The sequence below is a fragment of the Bufo bufo genome, chromosome 1, assembly GCF_905171765.1.
Source record: "Bufo bufo chromosome 1, aBufBuf1.1, whole genome shotgun sequence".
Classification (NCBI taxonomy): Eukaryota; Metazoa; Chordata; class Amphibia; order Anura; family Bufonidae; genus Bufo; species Bufo bufo.
Genome location: NC_053389.1, coordinates 569,012,467 through 569,027,346, shown reverse-complemented (window position 1 = coordinate 569,027,346; position 14,880 = coordinate 569,012,467).

Below are 14,880 nucleotides of genomic sequence, written 5' to 3'. Positions count from 1 at the left end.
GCACGCTGGTAGATGCGCTGCTGATGGCATTCCCACCTGACAGCGGGGGCACAGTGGAAGCACAAGGTGAAGGCAGAGGATGAGGAAGAGGTCGCCAACGCAGCTGGGGCACTGCCAGCACCTCAGAAGGCAGGGTTAGCATGGCTGAAATGTGGAAAAGCTTTGTTAGCACGCCACAACAACCAGCACCACCAGCTGATATGGAATGTCTTAGCATGGGGGAAGCATTTCAGCAACATGGTGGAGCAGTATGTGTGCACACGCCTACACGTACTGACTGATGGGTCTGCCCCCTTTAACTTCTGGGTCTCCAAATTTGGCACATTGCCTGAGCTTGCCCTTTACCCTTTGGAGGTGCTAGTGTCACAGCCAGACAGCTGAGAAGCCCTCACAGGAGCTTCTCAGATCCTCCTCCTTGAATTTCTTTGTTTTGGTTTAGTTTCTCATCTCGTTAGTCTATCTCAGCTGTCATGCAGTCAGACTGATCGCTACCCTTTAAGTTCCTCCCCATAATGCAGTAGTGTGCGGCTGATACATCTTCCTGGAGTGTGTGTGCTTGCTGTTCCCAGTTCCCAGTTCCCAGTTCCCTGTTCCCAGTCGTCAGTCGTCATTCGTCTGCAAGATAAGTGCTGTTTATGTATTTATGATTTTGTCTTTTCTGGATCCAGGTGACCCTGACTCCCTCCGTGTCAGTGTAGGGAGCCGGTGGTCGTTTCTTTTCACTATTGTAGGGTCTTCAGGTATTAGATAGCCGAGGAACGTGGATATGCGGACATCCACCTTTGGGGTGTTCGCATAGGCTGAGCAGTGAGGGAGAGCGGCAGGGTCTATTGCAGGGGGTCTCCCTTTGTTCCTTAGTTGTGGATCCAGAGAGACATTGTTTATATGGTATTGTCTTGTTTCCTGTACACCATCCGTGACATTATCAGCCGCCAAAACCGTCTCAAGCATGGATCCGGTTTCACTTTTGGCTGAAGTCACCTGTTGCCGCTGGTTTTTTCTTTGTTAAGAAAAAAGATGGTTCTTTAAGACCTTGTCTGGATTTCAGGGAGCTGAACAGTATCACTATTCGTGATCCTTATCCGCTTTCAGGGTCTTTCTTTGGAGGTAGCTGATCTCCGTAAGACTTTTTCTCAGTTTCAAGTGACCGGTTCAGCTTGCGTTCATGGAGTTTGTGCTGAGCCTAAGATCTCGCTCCCGGATACGTTCTCCGGGGGTAGTGAGAATTTTGTGCGTTTTAGAGAGGCTTGCAAACTCCATTTTCGCCTTCTTCCCCATTCTTCTGGTGATGAAGAACGGAGGGTGGGGATCATTATATCGCTGCTCAGGGGTAACGCTCAGTCCTGGGCCTTTTCGCTGCCGGAGGGGGCACGGCCCCTTCGTTCAGTGGATGAATTCTTTTTAGCCCTGGGTCAGATATATGATGATCCGGATCGTATTGCTCTGGCTGAGTCTAGACTACGTCTGTTATGCCAGGGTAAACAATCCGCAGAGATATAATGTTCAGAATTTCGGAGATGGGCAGCAGATACGGGTTGGAATGATGCTGCACTCCGAAGTCAATTTTGCTATGGTTCTTTCAGAGGGATTGAAAGATGCCATTTGGCCTTTCATGAAAGACCTACCTCCTTGGATTCTGCTATGTCTCAGGCTGTTCGTATTGACAGGCGTCTTAGAGAGAGAGGAGAGATCTCTCCTTCCTGTCATACTCAGTCCCGGGACAGTGCAGCGGTCTCATTCTGTGCACAGGGGTCTCAGTCGCTGTCAGCCCCCCTTCGAGCAGGAGTCCATGCAGCTGGGGTTGATTGCCTCTGACAATAGAAAGATTCAGCCCGCAGGGGAGGGTTTGTTTTTGCTGTGGAGGGTATAAATACATCTGGCAAATGTTTGTCCCTCTAGAAGATTCAGGCAGTTTCTGGGAGTAATAAAGAGACAAAAGGAAAAAAATCTTTTAAAAATGTTCCGTCTGTTACTATTGGCAGGGTTGAGGCGGAAATTGAAGGTTTTCCGTTTTGCTTGTAGTTCCCGTTTTGTCCTGCCTGCTAGGGTGGCGCTAGAGAGCAAGAGCATTTTTTGTGAGATTTTTGTGGATAGTGGAGCAGCTGTCAACCTCATTGATAATCAATTTGCAATAACTCATGGTTTCCAGGTATGCACTTTGGGAAAGGATATTCCTGTTTTTGCTATTGATTCAGCTCCACTTTCTCAGAAATCATTAAAGGGCATAGTTCACAATATCCGTTTAATTGTGAGTGATGCTCATGTTGAGGATGTGTCATGTTTCGTCCTTAGCGGTTTGCCTACTCCTCTAGTGTTGGGGCTACCCTGGCTCACTAAACATAACCCCACCATTGATTGGCAAGCGAGGCAAATAAATGGTTGGAGTAACTTTTGCAGAGAGAATTGCCTCATAACATCTGTTTCTGAGGTTTCTACTAAGACTGTACCACCTTTCCTCTCTGAATTTTTGGATGTCTTCTCTGAGAGTGGAGTTCAGGGTTTGCCTCCGCACAGGGAGTATGATTGCCCTATTAATCTCATCCCAGGCGCCAAGCTGCCTAAATCTCGTTTATACAATCTCTCCCAACCTGAGAGGGTCGCTATGCGGGCTTATATCTCTGAGAGTCTGAGAAAAGGACACTACGACCCTCGAAGTCACCTGTTGCCGCTGGTTTTTTCTTTGTTAAGAAAAAAGATGGTTCTTAAGACCTTGTCTGGATTTCAGGGAGCTGAACAGTATCACTATTCGTGATCCTTATCCGCTTCCTCTGATCCCGGACCTGTTTAACCAGGTTGTTGGGGCTAAAGATCTTTTCAAATTAGACCTAAGAGGGCATACAACCTGGTTAGGGTCAGAGAAGGAGACGAAATGGAAGATGGCTTTCAATACCCCTGAGGGCCATTTTGAGAATTTGGTTATGCCTTTTGGTTGATGAATGCCCCAGCCGTTTTTCAGCATTTCGTCAACAGCTTTTTTTATCATTTAATGGGGAAAATTTGTATTAGTGTAATTGGATGACATTTTGATTTTTCTCCTGATTTTCAAGACTCATAAGGAACACTTACGTCAGGTCTTGCTCATCCTGCGGGAGAATAAATTATACGCGAAACTGGAAAAATGTGTGTTTGCGGTTCCAGAAATCCAATTTCTGAGGTTTCTTGTCTCCGCTTCTGGTTTTCGCATGGACCCCGAGAAGGTCCGCGCTGTGCTTGAGTGGGACTTCCTGAGATCAGAAGGCGCTGATGCGTTTTTTTGGGCTTTGCCAATTATTACAGGAAATTTATTTTGAATTATTCCTCTGTTGTTAAACCACTCACTGATATGACCAGAAAGGGGGTAGATTTTTCTTCCTGGTCGGTAGAGGCGCGTAAGGCCTTTTCTAATATCAAGGAGAGTTTTGCTTCCGCTCCCATCCTAGTACAACCCTGATATTTCGTTACCCTTCATAGTTGAGCTTGATGCTTCTGAGGTAGGGGTGGGTGCGGTCTTGTCTCAGGGTTCCTCTCCTGCCAAATGGCAAACCGTGTGCCTTTTTCTCAAAGAAACTCTCCTCCGCAGAGAGAATTTATGATGTGGGAGATAGGAATTGTTGGCCATCAAGTTGGCTTTTGAGGAATGCGCCATTGGCTAGAGGGAGCAGACACCCCTATTACCGTGTTTACTGACCATAAAATCTCGGCCTACTTGGAGTCAGCCAGCGTCTGAACCCCGAGACAGGCCAGATGGTCTTTGTTCTTTTCAAGGTTTAATTTTGTTGTTACGTTCCGCCCTGGGGTTAAGAATGTGAAGGCAGATGCCCTGTCACGTTGTTTTCCGGGAGGTGGGAATTTGAAGACCCCGGGTCCCATTTTTGGCTGAATGGGTGTGGTGGTCTCTGCTCTTTTTCCTGAATTGGAGGGCAGAGGGTGCAGGCAGCCCAGTCAGAAGCTCCTGATCTTTGTCCTCCTGGGAGGTTGTTTGTGCCTCTCGCTTGAGACACAAGATTTTAAAAGAACACCACGACACGGTCCTTGCTGGGCACCCCGGGGGCAAGAGCCACACTGGATCTCATCGCTCGGAGATTCTTGTGGCCTGCGCTTCGTAAGTCGGTTGAGGGTTTGTGGCAGCTTGCGAGACTTGCGCTCGTGCAAGGTCCCCTCATTCACGGCCATCAGGTCCTCTCCTTCCTTTGCCATTCCTTCCCGTCCTTGGACACATCTGTCCATGGACTTCATAACAGACTTGCCTCGTTCCTCGGGGAAGTCTGTGATTCTGGTGGTGGTGGACCGTTTTAGCAAAATGGTGCATTTTATCCCTTTTCTGGTTTGCCCAATGCTAAGACGCTGGCGCAGGCATTTATTGACCACATTGTCAAATTGCATAGGATTCCTTCAGACTAGTCTCTGATAGGGGCACGCAGTTTGTTTCCAGATTCTGGAAGGCTTTCTGTTCTCGCTTGGGGGTTCGGTTGTCATTCTCTTCTGCTTTCCATCCGCAGTCGAATGGCCAGACAGAGCGCATCAATCTGAGGACATATCTGCGCTGTTTTGTGGCGGAGAATCAGGAGGATTGGTGTTCTTTTTTGTCCTTGCTGAGTTTGCTTTAAATAACCGTCGTCAGGAGTCCTCTGATAAGTCACCATTTTTTGATGCATATGGGTTCCATCCGCAGTTTGGGACTTTCTCCGGGAGAGGGCTCTTCTGGTTTGCCTGATGAGGACAGATTCTCCTCGTCTTTGTCATCTATTTGGCAAAAGATTCAGGATAATCTAAAGAGCAGGAGTGAGAGATATAAGCGTGTGGCAGATAAGAGACGTGTGCCTGGTCCGGACCTGAATTGGTGGTGATCTGGTGTGGTTGTCTACCAAGAATATCAAATTGAAGTTCCCTCCTGGAAGTTGGGTCCTAGGTTTATTGGGCCTTACAAGATCCTGTCTGTCATCAATCCTGTTGCCCCTACCGTCTTGATCTTCCTCAGACTTGGAAGATCCATAATGTTTTTCATAAGTCCTTATTGAAACCTTATGTTCAACCTATTGTACCCTCGCCTTTGCCGCCCTCCTCCGATTATGGTTGATGGAAATCCTGAATTTCAGGTCTCTAGGATTGTGGATTCTCGTCTTGTCCGCGGTTCTCTCCAGTACCTCGTTCATTGGGAGGGTTATGGTCCTGAGGAGAGGATGTGGGTCCCCAGTGACGGACATTAAGGCCCTCTGTATATCAGGGCTTTCCATAGGTCCCATCCTGAGAAGGTGGGCCCTGAGTGTCGGAGTCCACTCTAGAGGGAGGGGGTACTGTCACAGCCAGACAGCTGAGAAGCGCTCACAGGAGCTTCTCAGATCCTCCTCCTTGAATTTCTTTGTTTTGGTTTAGTTTCTCATCTCGTTAGTCTATCTCAGCTGTCATGCAGTCAGACTGATCGCTACCCTTTAGTTCCTCCCCATAATGCAGTAGTGTGCGGCTGATACAACTTCCTGGAGTGTGTGTGCATGCTGTTCCCAGTTCCCAGTTCCCTGTTCACAGTCGTCATTCGTCTGCAAGATAAGTGCTGTTTATGTATTTATGATTTTGTCTTTTCTGGATCCAGGTGACCCTGTCTCCCTCCGTGTCAGTGTAGGGAGCCCGGTGGTCGTGTCCCTTTACTATTGTAGGGTCTTCAGGTAAATAGATAGCCGAGAACGTGGATATGCGGACATCCACCTTTGGGGTGTTCGCATAGCTGAGCAGTGAGGGAGAGCGGCAGGTCTATTGCAGGGGTCTCCCTTTGTTCCTTAGTTGTGGATCCAGAGAGACATTATTTATATGGTATTGTCTTGTTTCCTGTACACCATCCGTGACAGCTAGCCTGCCCTGCAGCCAGTGTATTGTCTAAACGTGTGTTTAGCACGGCAGGGGGCGTTATCACAGACGAGTGCAGCCGCCTGTCCACAGCCAATGTGGACAAGCTCACGTTCATTAAAATGAACCAGGCATGGATCCCACAGGACTTGTCCGTACCTTGTGCAGAATAGACATGTATACCGGCCTCACCCAGCCGTTTGTTTTACTCCAGCGCACTTTCTCATTGTTTTATTTATTATATTTCCCAATGTTTTGGGATGTACCCTGATTTAAACAATAACAAAAATAATAAAAAAATTTAAAAACCAAAAACCAGTGTTGGGTACCTCCTCCTCTACCGCCGCTTCTACCTACACCACCACATCCACCGCCTCCTCAACCTCCTACTCCATATGGCCCTCCACCTCCTAGATCATGATTATTATTTTTTAGTTTTGCAAATTTTGTTATTTTTAAGTCATTTCCCTATCCACATCTTGTTTGCACAGCACTTGCCATGCTCTAACCACGGTTTTCTGGCTTTTGCAGCCCTATAGCCCTTTTCCCATGACTTTTTAAGAGCCATTTTAGTGCTCCAACCAGTCGAACCCTGAACATTCCAGGTGTCCGCTCAACTCTAGACGACACCACTTACTGTTTCTGGGTACCTGTAATTTTGCACAGGCACTAAAAAGCAAATAGATGCATCTGAACCATGAGCAGCATACTGGAGACTTTACAAAGCAAATTAGGTTTTCTGTGCAATGTGGGTGGTGGCGCTCCATTAGGTGAATCTGATTTACCCAGTGTCATTCTACGTGCTCTAAAATATCAGAGACTGTCAATCAAACCAAAGTGGAGTGACCAAAATGGAGCAACCCCTCCCACAATGCACTGGAAGACTGATTTGCATACAAATGAAAAGTAGCATTTCTCAGGATTACAGTCCCAGATTGTATGGTTGTGTTTCAGGGCACGTACCCTACATGGTGGTGACAAAGTCCCTTTAAGAGACTGAGTGGACTGCAGAAACAAAAAAGATTAGCAAAAAAGATAAGAAAAAGATGCCATAGTGACATAAAAGATTTAGACAACCTTTGCATCATTTTTATAGTGTGCTACCAGGACCAAATGGCCATTCTGAAGGATTTATCATAGAATATTATTCTGCAGCTACTATGTAATGTATATACAAGGCAGCTGCAGAAGCTAAACACAACAACATTTTTAATTAACCCCTTAAGGACCGGGCTCATTTTCGCCTTCAGGACCAGGCCAATTTTTGCAAATCTGACCAGTGTCACTTTATGTGGTAATAACTTTAAAACGCTTTGACTTATCCAGGCCATTCTGAGATTGTTTTTTCGTCACATATTGTACTTCATGACACTGGTAAAATGGAGTAAAAAAAAAACATTTTTATTTATAAAAAAATAAAAAAAAATTCCAAACATTTGGGAAAATTAGCAAATTTCCAAGTTTCAATTTCTCTAATTCTCTAATACATATTAATACCTATAAAAAGTGTTATTACTTTACATTTCCATATGTCTTCTTCATGTTAGGATCATTTTGGGAATTACATTTTATTTTGGGGGACGTTACAAGGCTTAGAAGTTTAGAAGTAAATCTTGAAATTTACCCTTTAGGTGTTTTACAAGAATTAATGGAAAATAGAGATACAATTTCAAAATTTCACTTTTTTGGCAGATTTTCCATTAAAAAATTTTTTTTCCAGTTACAAAGCAAGGGTTAACAGCCAAACAAAACTCATTATTTATGGCCCTGATTCTGTAGTTTACAGAAACACCCCATATGTGGTCGTAAACTGCTGTACAGGCACACGGCAGGGCGCAGAAGGAAAGGAATGCCATACGGTTTTTGGAAGGCAGATTTGGCTAGACTGTTTTTTTTGGACACCATGTTCCATTTGAAGCCCCCTGATGCACCCCTAGAGTAGAAACTCCATAAAAGTGACCCATCTAAGAAACTGCACCCCTCAAGGTATTCAAAACTGATTTTTACAAACGTCGTTAACCCTTTAGGTGTTCCACAAGAGTTATTGGCAAATAGAGATAAAATTTCAGATTTCAATTTTTTGGCAAATTTTCCATTTTAATCCATTTTTTCCAGTAACAAAGCAAGGGTTAACAGCTAAACAAAACTCAATATTTAGGGCCCTGATTCTGTAGTTTACAGAAACACCCCATATTTGGTCGTAAACTGCTGTACGAGCATACGGCAGGGCGCAGAAGGAAAGGAATGCCATATGGTTTTTGGAAGGCAGATTTTGCTAGACTGTTTTTTTTTGACACCATGTCCATTTGAAGCCCCCCTGATGCACCCCTAGAGTAGAAACTCCATAAAAGTGACCCCATTTTAGAAACTACGGGATAGGGTGGAAGTTTTGTTGGTTCTAGTTTAGGGTACATATGATTTTTGGTTGCTCTATATTACACTTTTTGTGAGGCAAGGTAACAAGAACCGGTTTTTTGTTGTTGTTATTTGCAACATTCATCTGACAGGTTAGATCATGTGGTATTTTTATAGAGCAGGTTGTCAAGGACGCGGCGATACCTAATATGTATACAATTTTTTTTATTTATGTAGTTTTACACAATGATTTTTATTTTTGAAACAAATAAATCATGTTTTAGTGTCTCCATAGTCTGAGAGCCATAGTTTTTTCAGTTATTGGGCAATTATCTTAGGTAGGGTCTCATTTTTTGCGGATGAAATGACGGTTTGATTGGCACTATTTGGGGTGCATATGACTTTTGATCGCTTGCTATTACGCTTTTTGTGATGTAAGATGACAAAAAATTGCTTTTTTTACACGGTTTTTTTATTTAAATTTTATTACGGTGTTCATCTGAGGGGTTAGGTCATGTGATATTTTTATATAGCTGGTCGATACGGACGCGGAGATACCTAATATGTATACTTTTTTTATTTATGTAAGTTTTACACAATAATATCATTTTTGAAACAAGATAAATCATGTTTTAGTGTTTCCATATTCTGAGCCTTAGTTTTTTTATTTCTTGGGCGATTGTCTCAAGTAGGGGCTCATTTTTTTGCGGGATGAGGTGACGGTAGATTGGTACTATGGTGGGCGTACGCCTTTTTGATCGCTTGTTGTTGTCCTTTTTGTGATGTAAGGTGAAAAAAATTGTTTATTTTTATTTTTTATTTTTACGGTGTTCATCTAAGAGGTTAATTCATGTGATATGTTTATAGAGCTGGTCGATACGGACACGACGATACTTAATGTGTCTATATGTCTTTTCCCTATTTTTTTTTACTATTTTTTTTACTTTATTTTTGGAAAAGCACGCTTTTTTTTTTTCCCTTGAAACTTTTAATTTTTTTAGTAAAATTTTTATTTTATTGACTTTTTTTTTCACTTTATTTTTTGTTCCATTATGGGACAGGGTCTGATCCTTGTTTCAATACAGCACAATACATCTGTATTGTGCTGTATTGAACTGTTAGTGTCTTACACTGTAAGACACTAACAGTTGCCTAGGAGACCCAGCCTGGGGGCTGGGCCTCTTAGGCTTCCGTACATGACAGGCACCAAGCCTTGGATTGGCTTGGGGCTGCCATGGCAATCATCGGTCCCCGCCACAGCAGCGCGGGGACCCAATGGATGAGGTGACGGAGCACAAACCTCCCATATGCCGCGGTCAGCGCTGACCGCGGCATATGAGGGGTTAATCCACCGGCATCGGCGTTATCGCCTATGCTGGTGGATGCAGCAGGGATCCGGCTGTCAGTAAACCGCCGGATCCGTCTGCTGCTGACCGGGGGGAGAACAACTGCAGGGCAAGAACACTCGTCCTCGTGCGCTAAGTGCCGGTAATTGAGGACGAGCATTCTCGTCCTGGGTCGTTAAGGGGTTAAAGGAGTTTACCATTTCTGGTTACTGCTGACCAATGTGTTTGTAGATGATTATATGGTGCTTACTAAAATATCCTTGTTGATATTCTGTGCCATCTTCTATATTTCTTAACATATGCCCCTTCTGTATGTCAAGTCTTTTGTGCTGTTCACATGGAGGTGTGTCCATAAGATGGCTGCTGATAGAGGGTAATGTGACCAGATAAATCACCTTCATGTGATGTTTACCTCAATTCAAATACATGCACCTGCCAACTGCATTTGCACTGTTGGGAGTTTAGTGCAGGTGCAGTTATTTGAATAGAGAAGGCTGAGTGATGTCTCTGGGAATATGACCCTCTATCAGCGGCCATCTTATGGAGAGGAGAGGACTTCTATGCAGATCTGATGGGGTCTGATCTGAAGATGTGATATGAGGGCTGATTTGGGGGTGTGATATGGGGGTCTGTCTTGGGGATCTGATAATGGGGGGTCTGATTTAAGGATCATATATGGGGGTCTGATTTGAGGATCTTATATGAGGGTCTGATTCGAGGTTCTGAAATGGTGTCTGATTGAGGACCTGATGTGGGGGTCTCATTTGAGGATCTGATATGGGGGTCTGATCTGAAGTGTGATATGGGGGTATGATCTGAGGTGTGATATGGCTGTCTGATCTGAGGTGGAATATGGGGGTCTTATCTGAGGATCTGATATGGGGGTTATGATTTGAGGTCTGATATAAGGTTCTGATCTGATATAGGGGTCCTGATCTGAGGTCTGATATGGAGTTCTGATTTGAGTGCTGATGATTGGGGTCTGATCTGATGATGTGATATGGGGGCCTGATCTTGAGGATCTGATACAGGTCTGATTTGAAGTCTGATTATGGGCTTCTGATTTAGGGTTTGACATTGGGATCTCATCTGAAGATCTGATATGGAGGTCTGATTTGAGGTATGATATGGGATCTGATCTAGGAAATCTGATAAGGGGGGGTGTTATCTGAAAGGTAAGGGGCATACAGTGGATATACAAAGTCTAGACACCCCTGGTAAAATGTCAGGTTTCTGTGATGTTAAAAAATGAGAATAAAAATAATCATTTCTGAACTTGTTCCAACCTTTAATGTGACTTATAACTGTACAACTCAACTGAAAAACAAACTGAAATCTTTTAGAAAGAGAGAAGAAAAAAAATATATATATGGTTGCATAAGTGTGCACACCCTTAAACTAATACTTTGCTGAAGCACCTTTTGATTTTATTACAGCACTCAGTCTTTTTTGGGTATGAGTCTATCAGCATGGCACATTTGACTTGGCAAGATTTGCCCACTCCTCTTTGCAAAAACACTTCAAATCTGTCAGATTGCAAGGGCATCTCCTGTGCACAGCCCTCTTCAGATCACCCCCACAGTTTTTTCAATCTGATTCAGGTCTGGGGCTCTGGCTGGGCTATTCCAAAACTTTAATCTTCTTCTGGTGAAGCCATTCCTTTGTTGATTTGGATGTATGCTTTGGGTCGTTGTCATGCTGAAAGATAAAGTTCCTCTTCATGTTCAGCTTTCTAGCAGAAGCCTGAAAGTTTTGTGCCAATATTGACTGGTATTTGGAACTGTTCATAATTCCCTCTAGCTTAACTGAGGCCCCAGTTCCAGCTGAAGAAAAACAGCCCCAAAGCATGTTGCTGCCACCACCATGCTTCACTGTGGGTATGGTGTTCTTTTGGTGATGTGCAGTGTTGTTTTTGGGCCAAACATATCTTTTGGAATTATGACCAAAAAGTTCAACCTTGGTTTCATCAGACCATAACACCTTTTCCCACATGCTTTTGTAGCCTAGCTTGGTTTTTCTTCGTAAGAAAAGGCTTTCGTCTTGCCACTCTACCCCATAGCCCAGACATATGAAGAATACGGGAGATTGTTGTTACATGTACCACACAGCCAGTACTTGCTAAATATTCCTGCAGCTCCTTTAATGTTGCTGTAGGCTTCTTGGTAGCCTCCCAGACCAGTTTTCTTCTTTCTTTTCATAAATTTTGGAGGGACGTCCAGTGTTTTACAGCACATAAACCTGATATTTTAACAGGGGTGTGTAGACTTTTTATATCCACTGTATTCAGGGGGGGATTTTTACTGGCGCCCTTTAAAAAGGGTATTTTTGTACTGTCACACATTATGAATAATTTTTCTACCAGCACACATTATAAGGAGAATTATTACTATTGGGGGACTATGGGGAACATGATTACTAGTATGGACACAAAAGGGGCATTATTACTATTGGGGGCACTGTTAACACTATGCACTCTGGCAGGACAATTATTTCTATTAGTGGGACTTTGGGGAGAACTATTACTGTAGGGGCACCTTGGCACAGTTTCAGCTTAGCACAATTATTTTGGGGGACATTATATTTACACTATTAGGTCTCATGTACACGACCGTTGTGTGTTTTGTGGTCCGCAAACTGCGGATCTGCAAAACACGGATGGCGTCCGTGTGCGTTCTGCAAATTGCAGAACGCACACGGACAGCCTTTAATATAACTGCCTATACTTGTCCGCAAAGCGCGGAAAAGAATAGGACATGTAATATTTTTTTTGCGGACCACAGAACGGAGCAACAGATGCGGACAGCACACGGAGTGCTGTCCTCATATTTTGTGGCCCCATTGAAGTGAATGGATCCACATCCGAGCCACCAAAACTGTGGCTCGGATGCGGACCAAAACAACGGCCGTGTGCATGAGGCCTTAGTGTCAGGGACACTATTTGCTGGTCACAGTTGATTTTTAGGGCACTGTGTGCCAATAATTATTGAAGGGTGCACTATCTGTGTGGTACTAGTATTTTCAGGGGTAATGTTTCAGCAGTATTGTATTGGGGAGTACAGCAGGCACAGGATTGGGTGTTGAGAAGGTGGTAGAATGGTAGGAAAAGTAGGAAACTAAGATGTCTGTCTGTCAACTCTGCAGAGACAAGAGATGGCTGAAAGAAATCATCATGGCAGTCTGGTATGAATGGAGAAGATGAGGAAAGAGGATGTTTACATCAGAGGACATGTCACTGGATGTAGAGATATGTGGCGCTTTATTACCCTGTATGTTTTGTAGTGCTGTATGTAATGTTTTCCAAGTATGTCTTTAACCCCTTTAAACCCTGGGCCTGTTTTCACCTTCCTGCCCAGGCCATTTTTTGCAAATCTGACATGTGTCACTTTATGTTCTAATAAACTTTAAATGCTTTTACTTATTCAGGCCATTCTGAGATTGTTTTCTTGTCACATATCGTACTTCATGACAGTGGTAAAAATGAGTAAAAAAAATATCATTTTTATTCAGGAAAAATACCAAATTTACCAAAGATTTAGAAAAATTAGCAAATTTCCAAATTTCAATTTCTCTACTTTTATAATAGTAATACCTCCAAAAATAGTAATTACTTTACATTCCCCATATGTCTACTTCATGTTTGGATCATTTTGAAAATGACATTTTATTTTTTGGGGACGTTAGAAGGCTTAGAAGTTTGGAAGCAAATCTTGAAATTTTTCGGGAAAATTTCCAAAACCCACTTTTTAAGGACCAGTTCAGGTCTGAAGTCACTTTGTGAGGCTTACATAATAGAAACCACCCAAAAATGACCCCATTTTAGAAACTACACCCCTCAAGGTATACAAAACTGATTTTACAAACTTTGTTAACCCTTTAGGTGTTCCACAAGAATTAAGGGAAAATAGAGATGAAATTATAGAATTTCACTTTTTTGGCAGATTTTACATTTGAATCTATTTTTTCCAGTAGCAAAGCAAGGGTTAACAGCCAAATAAAAATCAATATTTATTACCCTGATTCTGCGGTTTACAGAAACACTTCACATGTGATCGTAAACTGCTGTACGGGCCCACGGCATGGTTTTGGAGGGCAGATTTAGCTGAACTGGTTTTTAGATGCCATGTCCCCATTTGAAGCCCCCCTGATGCACCCCTACAGTAGAAATTTAAAAAGTGACCACATTTTTGAAACTACGGGATAAGTTGCCAGTTTTATTGGTACTATTTTGGGGGTACATATGATTTTTTAATTGCTCTATATTACGTTATATTACGCAAGGTAACCAAAAAATTGATTTTTTTTGGCACCGTTTTTATTTTTTATTTTTACAGCGTTTTCCTGAGGGATTAGGTCAGACTTTTTTATAGAGCAGATCGTTACGGACGTGGCAATACCTAATATGTCTACTTTTTCTTATCTAAGTTTTACACAATAATAGCATTTTTGAAACCGAAATAATGATATTTTAGTGTATCCACTGTCTGAGAGCCATAGCTTTTTTATTTTTTGACCGATTTTCTTAGGTAGGGTCTCATTTTTTGCGGGATGAGGTGACAGTCTGATTGATACTATTTTGGGGGGCATACGCCTTTTGATCACTTGCTGTTGCAATTTTTGTGATGTAATGTGACAAAAATGGCCTTTTTTTACACATTTTCTTTTTTTTACGGTGTTCATCTGAGTGCTTAGGTCATGTGATATTTTTATAGAGCTGGTTGTTACGGACGTGGCAATACCTAATATGTATACTTTTTTTTTTTTCACTTTAGCACAATAATAGCAGTTTTGAAGCAAAAAAATTATCATATTTTAGTGTCTTTATTGTCTGAGAGTGATAGCTTTTTTATTTTTTGACCGATTCTCTTAGTTAGGGTCTCATTTTTTGCGGGATGAGGTGACGGTCTGATTGGTACTATTTTGGGGGAATACGCCTTTTTGATCACTTGCTGTTGCAATTTTTGTGATGTAATGTGACAAAAATGGCCTTTTTTTACACATTTTCTTTTTTTTACGGTGTTCACCTGAGTGCTTAGGTCATGTGATATTTTTATAGAGCTGGTTGTTACGGATGTGGCGATACCTAATATGTATACTTTTTTTTTTCTTTCACTTTAGCACAATAATAGCAGTTTTGAAGAAAAAAAAATCATATTTTAGAGTCTCCATTGTCTGAGAGTTATAGCTTTTTTATTTTTTGACCGTTCTCTTAGGTAGGATCTAATTTTTTGCAGGATGAGGTGACGGTCTGATTGGTACTATTTTGGGCAAAGCAAAGAACCTGACCATGTGGGACGCCGGGTTTGGAGATAGGGAGGCTGCTAAAACATATCGGCAAAGTGCATGGCACGGTAGTGTCACGCTG